The sequence below is a fragment of the Maniola jurtina genome, chromosome 23, assembly GCF_905333055.1.
Source record: "Maniola jurtina chromosome 23, ilManJurt1.1, whole genome shotgun sequence".
In the NCBI taxonomy this organism is placed as follows: domain Eukaryota; kingdom Metazoa; phylum Arthropoda; class Insecta; order Lepidoptera; family Nymphalidae; genus Maniola; species Maniola jurtina.
This window is the reverse complement of record NC_060051.1, coordinates 681,821-692,460: the sequence shown is the minus strand read 5'-3', so window position 1 is coordinate 692,460 and position 10,640 is coordinate 681,821. Positions and strand designations below refer to the sequence as shown.

At 36.3% G+C, this 10,640-nt stretch overlaps 1 long non-coding RNA gene across 1 annotated transcript; it reads right to left on the bottom strand.

Annotated features, from left to right (window-relative positions):
* Positions 1-533: 533 nt before the first annotated feature.
* LOC123877300 lies at positions 534-9,628 on the bottom strand. Its single transcript, XR_006798559.1, has 3 exons — positions 9,554-9,628; positions 9,014-9,063; positions 534-616 (listed from the first exon to the last, which is right to left on the bottom strand). It is a non-coding gene; the product is annotated as an uncharacterized LOC123877300 (long non-coding RNA).
* Between the last annotated feature and the right edge of the window lie 1,012 nt (positions 9,629-10,640).

Sequence of the window (10,640 nt, the reverse complement as noted above, 5' to 3'; positions counted from 1 at the left end):
TATAAATTACAGGACCTATCTAACATGGAAGCGGGCTTGCTTGGAAGGGGTACATACCCCTTGATCGGTTTCTACACGTACCGGAACGCTAAATCGCTTGACGGCACGGCTTTGCCGATAGGCTGGTAACTAGCCCGGCCGAAGCCTCCCACCAGACCAGACCAGACCAGAGACAATTTAGAAAATATCAATTCCCGAATTGCCCATGCCGGCAATCGAACCCGGGACCTCCCACTTATAAGACCACAGCACTCACCACTGCGCCAAAGACACTCAACGGTTGAGGGGCGGACTGAATTCCGAAAGGTCAGCGGTTCAAACCCCACCCGTTTTTGGGCCTGAAGGCTCGTACCCACTCCTGGCACAAGCTTTACGCTTAATTGGAGGGGAAAGGGGCTTATTAGTCATGATAAATAAATTCTTCTAAATAAATTATCTTTATGTATTAAATAAAACAATGATAAGCATGGCTTATATTCTTTAAAAAAAAAGAGGTCGTCAAATGCTAGATCGTTGTTGACGCCCTATACTTACTATTATACTATTTATCTTGTTTGTCGTTCTGTACAAGTCCTCAGTCACTGGAAGACATGGTAGAGCTTGTTTCTTCAATTCCCTGAAATTGATAAAACAATATTAAGAATATTTTTTTTTTACAGTAGGAATCCATACTTATGTTATATTCATACTAATAATGAGAAAGTTTGTCTGTCTTTCTGTCCGCTAGATATTCATAGCCCATCTGCTTAATCGATTTAAGAAGGTTTTAAATTAAAACTACCTAACTATTTGATAAGTAAGAATATAGACGAAAAATACAGCTTGAATGTTTTTTTTTTTAATTCATTATAGGCAAGCGCTTTACCACTATCACACCTGATGGAAAGTGATGATGTGGCCTAAGATGGGACGCGTTTACCTAGAAGATATACCCAGAAGATTTCTTGTATTTTATATGTATTTCAACTGTATCAATATTATCTTTATGTAGCCAATAAATAAATTGCCGCAAAATAAATCAAAGGAAAATAGAGTCAACAAAACATTCAATTACTTTCAATTTATTTTCGCAACCCTCAGAACAAACGCTGGGAAAACTGTTTCTCAGATCAACGTGAATAAATAGGCCAAGTGCGAGTCGGACTCGTACACGAAGGGCTCCGTACCATCACAAATGAATTAATATGACTTCTTTTTAAATTTTCATGGCGGCCGTTTTGAAATAATAGAATTATTTGTTGCCTATCACAAAAATTAATAGAAATCTCAAAAATAGGCAATAGAAAGACGCATTCTTTGAAAATTTTAACTCTATTATTACGGTTCACGAGATACAGTCGGCTAATATACAGACGGACAGACGGACGGACAACGGAGGCTTAGTAATAGAGCCCCGTTGGCACATTTCGGGAACCCTGAAAAGTAGCGTCAACAAAATCTCTTCAATTAGGTACTCACTACGTATTTAACCGACTTCCAAAAAAGGAGGAGGTTCTCAATTCGTCGGAATCTTTTTTTTTATTTGCATGTTTGAAATGTTTGTACCTAATTGAAGTTATTTTGTTGACTGTACCTTTTTAATTTATTTTGTTTGACTATTTCAATCTATGGTATACCTATTAGTTTGTAGGCCTGGGGGGAAATGAGATCAAATATTTGTTATGTCAACTCTCTACCACAAACTACTTTTGGACCTCCCTAAATTTCTGGAATATCTGCCGCTTTACCCCATATTAAGATTCCATAATAAAACAGCTAATCGCTAAAATTAGAGCCTCGATAGCTCAACGGTTGAGGAGCGGTCTGAATTCCGAAAGGTTCAAACCCCGCCCGTTGCACTATTGTCGTACCCACTCCTGGCAGAAGCTTTACGCTTAATTGGAGGGAAAGGGGAGTATTAATCATGATTAGCATGGCTAATATTCTTTTTCAAAAAAAAAAAATTAAAGGTCAAAGTACAGTACAGTCAACACAGACATTATAAAGCGTTCGACGTTCCCCCTTTTCTCTCCGGAAAATTTACTGCCCCCAAAATCCGGAACATATTCTTCGGGGAGGATCTTTAAAGTTACCAATTTACGATTTTGCCGGTCGCATTTATCGTGTGGCGCTCCAGTGTTTTTTGGTTTCCGTTGAAAATTAGTTTTGCTGTCTTGCAGTACGTAATGTCTTGCAGTAATGTCTTGCATATTTAATTGGCTAAAACGCACATAGGTCGGAAAATGTAGAGGTGCGTACCGCGTACCCAGGCCAGGATAGAAATTCGAGGTCACTAGGTTCTATTATTATTATTATTTTAGCCTACCTCTAAATTTTTTTTTTGTTTATTTACTTATTATTATAATTTTTAATATATTTTTTCCTTTCTTTTTTGTCTATTTATATTTTTTCTCAATATTAAGTATATGCAGGTAAATATATTTTTTTTTTCTTTCAAATTAGTAAGTATAAATATAAGTGTTTTTTTTCTTCAGAGGTCATCCCAAATACGGGTAAAGGCCTCCCCTAATGAGGCCTTTGCCTCACTAGGTTCTAGGAACCCTAAAAAGTAGGTAAATTAGTCAATTTTTTAATGTATTCGGGCCATAAAAAACTTATGCTAACCGAGCAAAGTCCTTAGCTTCGAAACAATAAATAAAGTTCCTAAAATCCATCCGCAAAATCTGTTTAGTCCGTCGCAGAATAGCCAGTCGTTATGTGTCTACATTAATGTTCGCTGGTACATCCGCAATAATACACTCAGTAGTTTTGCCATCGTATTCAGGCGGATTTAACTTTAAAATTTTATTGTCTGCGAAAGGCATAATATTGATATAGTAGCAAACGCCTGGGGTTCCTCTCTTTGTTTCCTATCTCGAGGGAATTTCGAAAAATCGGCCTTAAACCTTATCTATACTAATATTATAAAGAGGAAACCTTTGTATTTTTGTATGTTTGTATTGAATAGGCTCATAAACTACTGGACCGATTGCAAAATTTCTTTTACCATTACTTAGAGGGATTCTTCCGAATCCGTATAGGCTATATTTTATCCCGGAAAATAGAAAAAATAAATGTCCACCCATGCGAAGCCGGGGCGGGTCGCTAGTCTATGATACAAACAAGGAATAAGGCCGGATTTCTCTACAAAACCAGTGAGGTCTCTTTGATTTTCCGGGTTAAAAGTTGCGTCAAGTCCCGGGACGCAAGATACCACATATAAATCGGTTAAACGGATGGGTCTCCCGTGAGAACTTTTTGATGTTCCAGGATAAAAAGTAGCCTATATCCGTCCCTGGGATGTAAGCTAACTCTTTACCTTTCATCAAAATCAGTTAAATGGATGCTCGTTTAATCACACTTCACACTATCACACTAATAATATTATAAAGCCGAAAGTTTGTATGTGTGTGTGTGTATGTTTGTTATTCCTTCACGCAAAAACTACCAAACGGATTTGACTGAAATTTGGAATGGAGATAGATAATATCCTGGATTAGCACATAGGCTACTTTTTATCCCGGAAAATCAAAGAGTTTCAACGGGATTTCGAACAACCTAAATCCACGCGGGCGAAGCCGCGGGCATCGGCTAGTATTATAATAATAGTATGAACAACTTGCTGACGTCCGCGACTTCTTCCGTATGGATCTAGGTTTTTCAAAATCCCGCAAAAACTCTTGATTTTTCGGAATAAAAAGTAGTTTATGTATCCATCTTCATTTCGAATTTGAGCCAAATCCGTTCCGTAGTTTGTGCGTAAAAGAGTAACAGACATACATACACACAAACTTTCGTCTTTATAATACTAGTGTGATACTAATGTGAATTTCATGGGGTTTTCCCCACTCGGGATAAAAACCTGCATGTTTATCACACTTGCTCATGGACTATGACATTTTTTCGCCATTAATCCTCTCAAGTGATATAAGCCAAGATGTAAACCTCTTGGAAAATTTGAAATCTCGCAAAATATTCCGTATGCCAGAGTGCAGCAAGTTTATTTATTGTTCCTAGGCTGAGTAATGTGACAAAATGGCGGGTAATGACTGGGAGTTAGCAAACTTGTGAAATTATCACTGCTCCCTCCATACTAATATTGCGAGTATAAGTGCGAAAGTGCATCTGTTTAACCGATTTTGATGAAATGTATAGAGATAGTTCGCATCCCGGGAAAGCACATATACTCTTTTTTATTCCGCAAAGATAAAAGAGTTCCTAAGAGATTTTATACCTAAATCCACGCGGACATCATCTAGTCTTAGGCAGAGTAAAATTACAAAATGGCGAGTAATGACTGGGTGTTATCTATGTGAAACTATAACTATCCCTTCATATTAGTATTATAAGTGTGTTTCTCTGCCTGTCTGTCTTCATTTTCACGGCCCATCTGTACCTATAACCGGCTTTGACGAAATTTGGTACAGATATTTATCCCGGGAAAAAACATAGACTACTTTTTATCCCGTAAAAGAAAAGAGTTCCTACAAGATTTTTTAAATCTAAATCCACATGGATTAAGGCGTGGGCATCATTTAGTATATACCTATTAGCTAGAAAACCTTGAAGCTAGCATGTATATACTAGCAAGAAAATCTTGAGGTTTGTTTGAAATACTTGGAGTTTTCTAAATGAACAGAATTCACCGAAGTCCTTGAAGACTTTCCATTTATTTTTCAGATCAATTTGACTGCAGTCATAACTCTGGCTCGTGTCATACACCGCAGTAGAACGCAGTAACATTATGATGATTTGATAAAAACTTGTTTTATTTTCAACCCACTTCCGGCTTCCTATATCCATACCAATATTATAAATGCGAAAGTGTATCTGTCTGTCTGCCTGCTACCTTTTCACGGCCCAACAGTTTAACCGATTCTGACAGGTACAGGGTTAGCTTATATCCCGGGGACGGACATAGGCTACATTTATCCCGGAAAATCAAAGAGTTCCCACGGGGTTCCCAAAAACCCATCCGTTTAGCCGATTTGTATGTTTGGTACCGAGGTAGCTTACGTCCCTGTAATTCGAATATGTGTAGGCCACGCGGAAAAAGTCGCGGGCATGAGCTATGCAGACTACTGAATGATTGGTAGGTATGCCACAATGTTGCACTTTGCCTCACCTTGGCATATGCAAGCGTAGCATAACAATATGAGCGTTCAGCGCACCCCATAAAAATAAAGTTTGATTTTGATATAAAGATTCATACAAATCGTTGAACGCATGCAACTTTGAAACTACACATTTTTACAGTAACCTGGCAAACAGATATTTAAACGTTTAAAATATCGTGAGTGATTTTTGTTATAAGTATAGGTTGATACGGCTATACTCATGTATTTAGTCGGTGTAAACCCGACTAGTTTCGACCATTTTCGTATAAAATGTAGCCTATGTCATCCAGACTATACAGATATAGAATAGTTAGACCTCATTCACCAAAACCGGCTCAGTAGTTTAGGCACTACGGTGGAACACAAATGAATACAAATCTACATACATACTGCACAAATCATAACCTTCCTTTTGGCTTTGCCATAGTTCGGTAAAAATATTGTGGATACCAGTGGCTTGCACAGAATTCAAAGCCAGGGTATGCATAATTACACATGAACTTATTTTCTAGTAGACCACAATGAAAAATTTGCATTGATTTATTACAACTAGGGTAAGCAGTGCTGTTATGCCTATACGAGCTGCACGCCCCTGGTGGATACGCATATCGCTGCCTTAAGAAGAAGGAAGCTATAGAAACTTAAGATTTCTAGAAAAAACTGTAGCCGCTCGGACCGGGCCGGCGGTTGGCAGCCGGCCAGCGCGTTGCATCACCAACTTAAATTACTGTTTAACTGCACACACACGCACACACAGAATGATCATCGTTCAAGCCAACTACAGCTCGTCCCCACTAGGGTTGACGCCTGGTTAACGTTAACGTGTAAGTAGGTAGCGTTGACAAGTCGTAATTCAAACAAGATAAAGTTGAAAACTAAAACCCGACTGCGATCGTCTTAGTGAACGCTGAAATATTACAGTAAAATTGTATTTCTGTCGCTTGGTATATTTTAACGTTGTTGTACATTTACGGGCTCAGAATTTTTTCCTTTTTCATTTGACATACCACTCGATGCAATAGCAAAAAAAATTTTTGGAGACATCCACTGTTTTTTCTGTACATCCGTTAGGAAAAATTTTTTCGTATAATATATAACCTATGTCTTTACAACGAGTCAATTGACATCTCATTCATCAAAATCGGCCCACTAGTTTACGCACTACGGTGGAACATACATAATCTGGATACATACATACATAGACAGCTAAAATCATAACCATTCCTTTTGGATTTGCCGCAGTCGGGTAAAAAAAGTTAACAAGTACCTAATTTAACCTAAAAGTTTTCAAAAAAACCCCAACTGCGGTTTACAATGCATCTTTTTCAGCCCACACGTTAAAGCGCATAAAGTCCGTCATTTTGTTTTGAAACATACTCTATATAAATTTTGTATATTTTCGTACTCGCCTTTTAAATCCCTTTATTTTGATATACCGCTTGAGGATTTCTAAAAATTTTTTTTTCAACCTATAACATTAAAGCGCATAAAATATGCTATTTTAATATTTTTTTTGAATTTTATGTGTGTATCTGGGTATCCAGTAACACCCGCGGCATCAATACTGATTTAAAGACGCATCATTTATCAAAATCTTTTTTGTAATAGTGGCAATAGTAATACACATTCCTATTACGGTTCAAGAGATACAGCCCGCTGACAGACGAACGGACGGACAGCGGAGGCTTAGTAATAGGGTTCCGTTGGCACTCTTTTGATACAAAACCCTTAAAAAAGTCAAAATGAAGTACATTTTAAGTTGAGAATTATTCATAAAGAAAATTTTATGATTAATTTTAAATCAAAAAAAGTCACCCCTTTACTTTGGAGACAGTTTACATCAAATAAACCCATATAAAGGTTAGGTTTTTTTTTATTATTACTAAAGTGATACATCCACAAAAGTTTTGAGAAATACTTAGATGCCATTAGCGGCATTTTTAAATTTTTTTTTAGTCTTGAACTTCTGTTACTACTGCGCTCGAACAGTAATTTTGAGCTTTCGATAGAATTTTCCCGATCATCACCCCAATTATCGAAATCTTGATCTAAATCGGTAGTAACTGACCGAAAGGAGGTCCTAATTTGGCTATTTACTTTCTCCCTGTGTCCCAAAGAGCAAGTTAAACCGTCTCTGACAATAACGAATAATCGTTCGAGACTATCCCAAACATGATCTAACTTGTGGGGTTCCGCACTCAAAGAATGTCTCCGCCTTCCGTCCATTCGTCTGTCTGTCAACGCGATGTATCTCATGAACCTTAATAGGTAGAGAGTTAAAATTTTTACAGGGTGTGTATTTCTAATGTCACTATGATAAAAAAAAATTGATGCCGAATTTAAAATGGCTGCCATGCAAATTAAAAAATTAAAAACTACATAGATACTATCTTACACATCTTCGTGTTTGAGTCTAACTTGCACTTGACTGGATTTTTTGTGTACTTTCATCAGATTGATCTACTTACGTGTAAATTGGATTGAATCTGCCAATGTATTCTTATACTGTTATTCTTCGTACAGTATTTTTTATTTTTCGTTAGTCTAACTGCATTCAAAGCAAGGTTACCTAGTTTTGAAAACAAATGTATATGAAAAATGTTTTAAAACTAACGTTTTAAACATGTTTTGTATTTAAAAAACTGTTTTAATCATGTAATCTGGCTATCCTTAAAACAAGACAAATAGGCACAGTATAGGCAAACGCGTCATACGTGATTAATTCCCATCCACAACCATAGAAAACTAATGTATCTACCTACTATGAGCTTTTTTTCTGAAGTTTTACAATTTTGCAAAATAAAACAACAGTGACAACCCTACTCGTTGCCCATTTTTGGTTAGTTCCGAAGTTTTGCGATTTAATGTTTTTTCTAAAATAATAATATAGTTGGCATGGACAGTGGGTTTTATGGGCGTTTTTTGTTTCCCATATAATGGGTTTATGTTGCAATTCTAGGCAGTAGGGGGGAAGCGGGGGGTGATAATAAAACGTTTATGTGCAGTCTTTTTTCAGAGATTTTTCCTTATCAATGAAATAATCTATACTAAAAGAATTATATTAGGTCCATTTAGCAGTTTTGTATTAATTTTCATGACATGAATTGAAAATCGTACGCAAGTAGATATTTTTATGAACGGATTCTTTCATGAAACAATAATTGTTATCATATCAACTTATTTAATTTAAATCACAGATTTAAATATATAAAATGACTCAATGACTGACTGACATCTGATCTATTAACGCACAGCTCAGACCACTGAATGGATCGAGCTGATGCAGATAGCTACTAATATGACGTAGATATCCACTAAGAAAGGATTTTTGAAAATTCAACCCCTGAAGGGGCTAAAATAGGGGTTTGAAATTTGTCTAGTCACGCGGATGAAGTAGCGGGCATAAGCTAGTCTTTTTAACCCTCGACCCAAAAAGAGGGGTGTTATAAGTTTGACGTGTGTATCTGTGTGTCTGTGTATCTGTGTATTATGTGTGTATCTGTGTATTTGTGTATCTGTCTATGGCATCATAGCTCCTAAGCGAATGAACCGATTTTAATTTAGTTTTTTTTGTTTGAAAGGTGGCTTGATCAAGAGAGTTTTAAGCTATAATCGAAGAAAATCGGTTCAGCCGTTGGAATGCTCTTTTCTAGTTTTCTTATAGAGGTTTATATGTCGGGTTTTTAAATTTTGAGTTATTATAAAATTCATTTTAAATGGACAAAATTGATGTGATACAAGCATAACAAACGCGGACATATTGGTACCAAAGTGTCAAAATTTTAAAATTTAGTATTTTCCAAACTTACAGAGTTTTCTCGGCCCAGCCCGTGCCTTAGAGATGAGTGGTTTTCAGTGATTATTTGCTACCAAAAACATGAACAATTATTAGGTTCAAAATAAGATTTATAACTTACATTTTTTAACTATCCAAGTCCTCTTCCAAACTGTAACTTTTCCAAAGTCCCTGAAAAAGTGAATTTCAAAAATTACTTTTTTCTCTACCTCTGCCACGTCATTAGTCATTACTGAGGGTTATGACTTCTTTCAGTCATCAAATAATGGTACAGGGTTTTGAAGATAGTAATGCGATGGGATCTCAGATCTTTTCGCGTTCGATTCAATATGTTGTATCACTGCTTATACTGATACTGATAATTCTAAGGTATTTACACTAGTAGTAATATAAATTATACTGAAAATTTCAGCTTTCTAGCGTCATCCAGACCGAAGTTATAACGAGTCGAAAATACGGCGAAACACTTCGAGAAAAAGGTACGTAGCGCCCCGGCCGCCGTTTGGCTCGTCTTGGCGGGGGCACTGCCGTGCCCCCTGATGCGAAAGTGTGTTTGTCTATCTGTCTGTTATCTTCTCATTGCTCAACCGTTGAACCGATTCCGAAAAAAAAACAAAAAGCACGGGCATAGAGTTTCAATTAATAAAAAAGAGATACTTACACAATTTCAACATCCAAGGCAGCAGTAAAAACTTTCTATCTGAAAAAATCTTACAAGAAATTGTAAAGGTAAAAAATTAAAAAATTAAAGTTACACCTATTGTATTAAAAATAGTAAAGAGTGATGAGCCATTTCGTAAATGAGAATTAATCTAAGAAAAAAATGTATCGATATAAAAAAATATACAGTTTTCAATCGCATTAAAATATTGCATTTTTGTTTCTTAATAAAGTTGCCTTCAAACTACGGAAATATATACGGTAATATAAATATTACATCTAAGTGTGAACAGTGACATTTAAAAGTAGGGTGAGCGATATTTATTTATATATTATATTATATTCCGTAGTCTGACTCAGTTGGAAAAGGACAGAAGATTTAATTTTAAATTAAGTTAGACAAAAATGGGAATAAAGCGATACCCAATAAATTATCAGCCAATAATTTAAAGGGCATCAAAAGTGGAAATTAACTTCGCAACGCAATAGAATAGAATAGATTTTTATTCAAATAAACTTTTGCAAGTGCTTTTGAATCGTCAAATAATTTACCACTGGTTCGGAATGCGTTTCCTACCGAGAAGAACCATATCATTCACGTGTAAACGAACTAATCTCTAGGTGAATGGTATTAGAATAAAGTCGCTTCCCGCCCTCTGTCCCTTTATAAGTTTATACACTGGGATATTTTAAACTACGCAACGGATTTTAATGCGGATTCATCAGTAGATAGAGTGATCCAAGAGAAAGGTTACATATATGTAGTATAATATTGTTTTATGTTAATTTGTTGAAATGAAAAATGTAATGCATGTAATGCGGAGGGAAGAGAGTCATATAACTAGAAGAATGTTAAATATGCATGTGGATGGACCAAAGAAAAGGTGGATGGATTGCGTGAAAGAGGATGCGTATAAAAGGGGTAGATGGTACGTTGATGGATGACAGAAGAGAGTGGAAGAGGAAGACATGTTGTGCCGACCCCACGTAGCGTGGGATAAGGACTAGAAGAAGAAGAGTTAATTTGTTGAAATGTGACGATAACTGTTCAAGATGTCAAAAATTAATCTATTACTGGTTCGAAATGC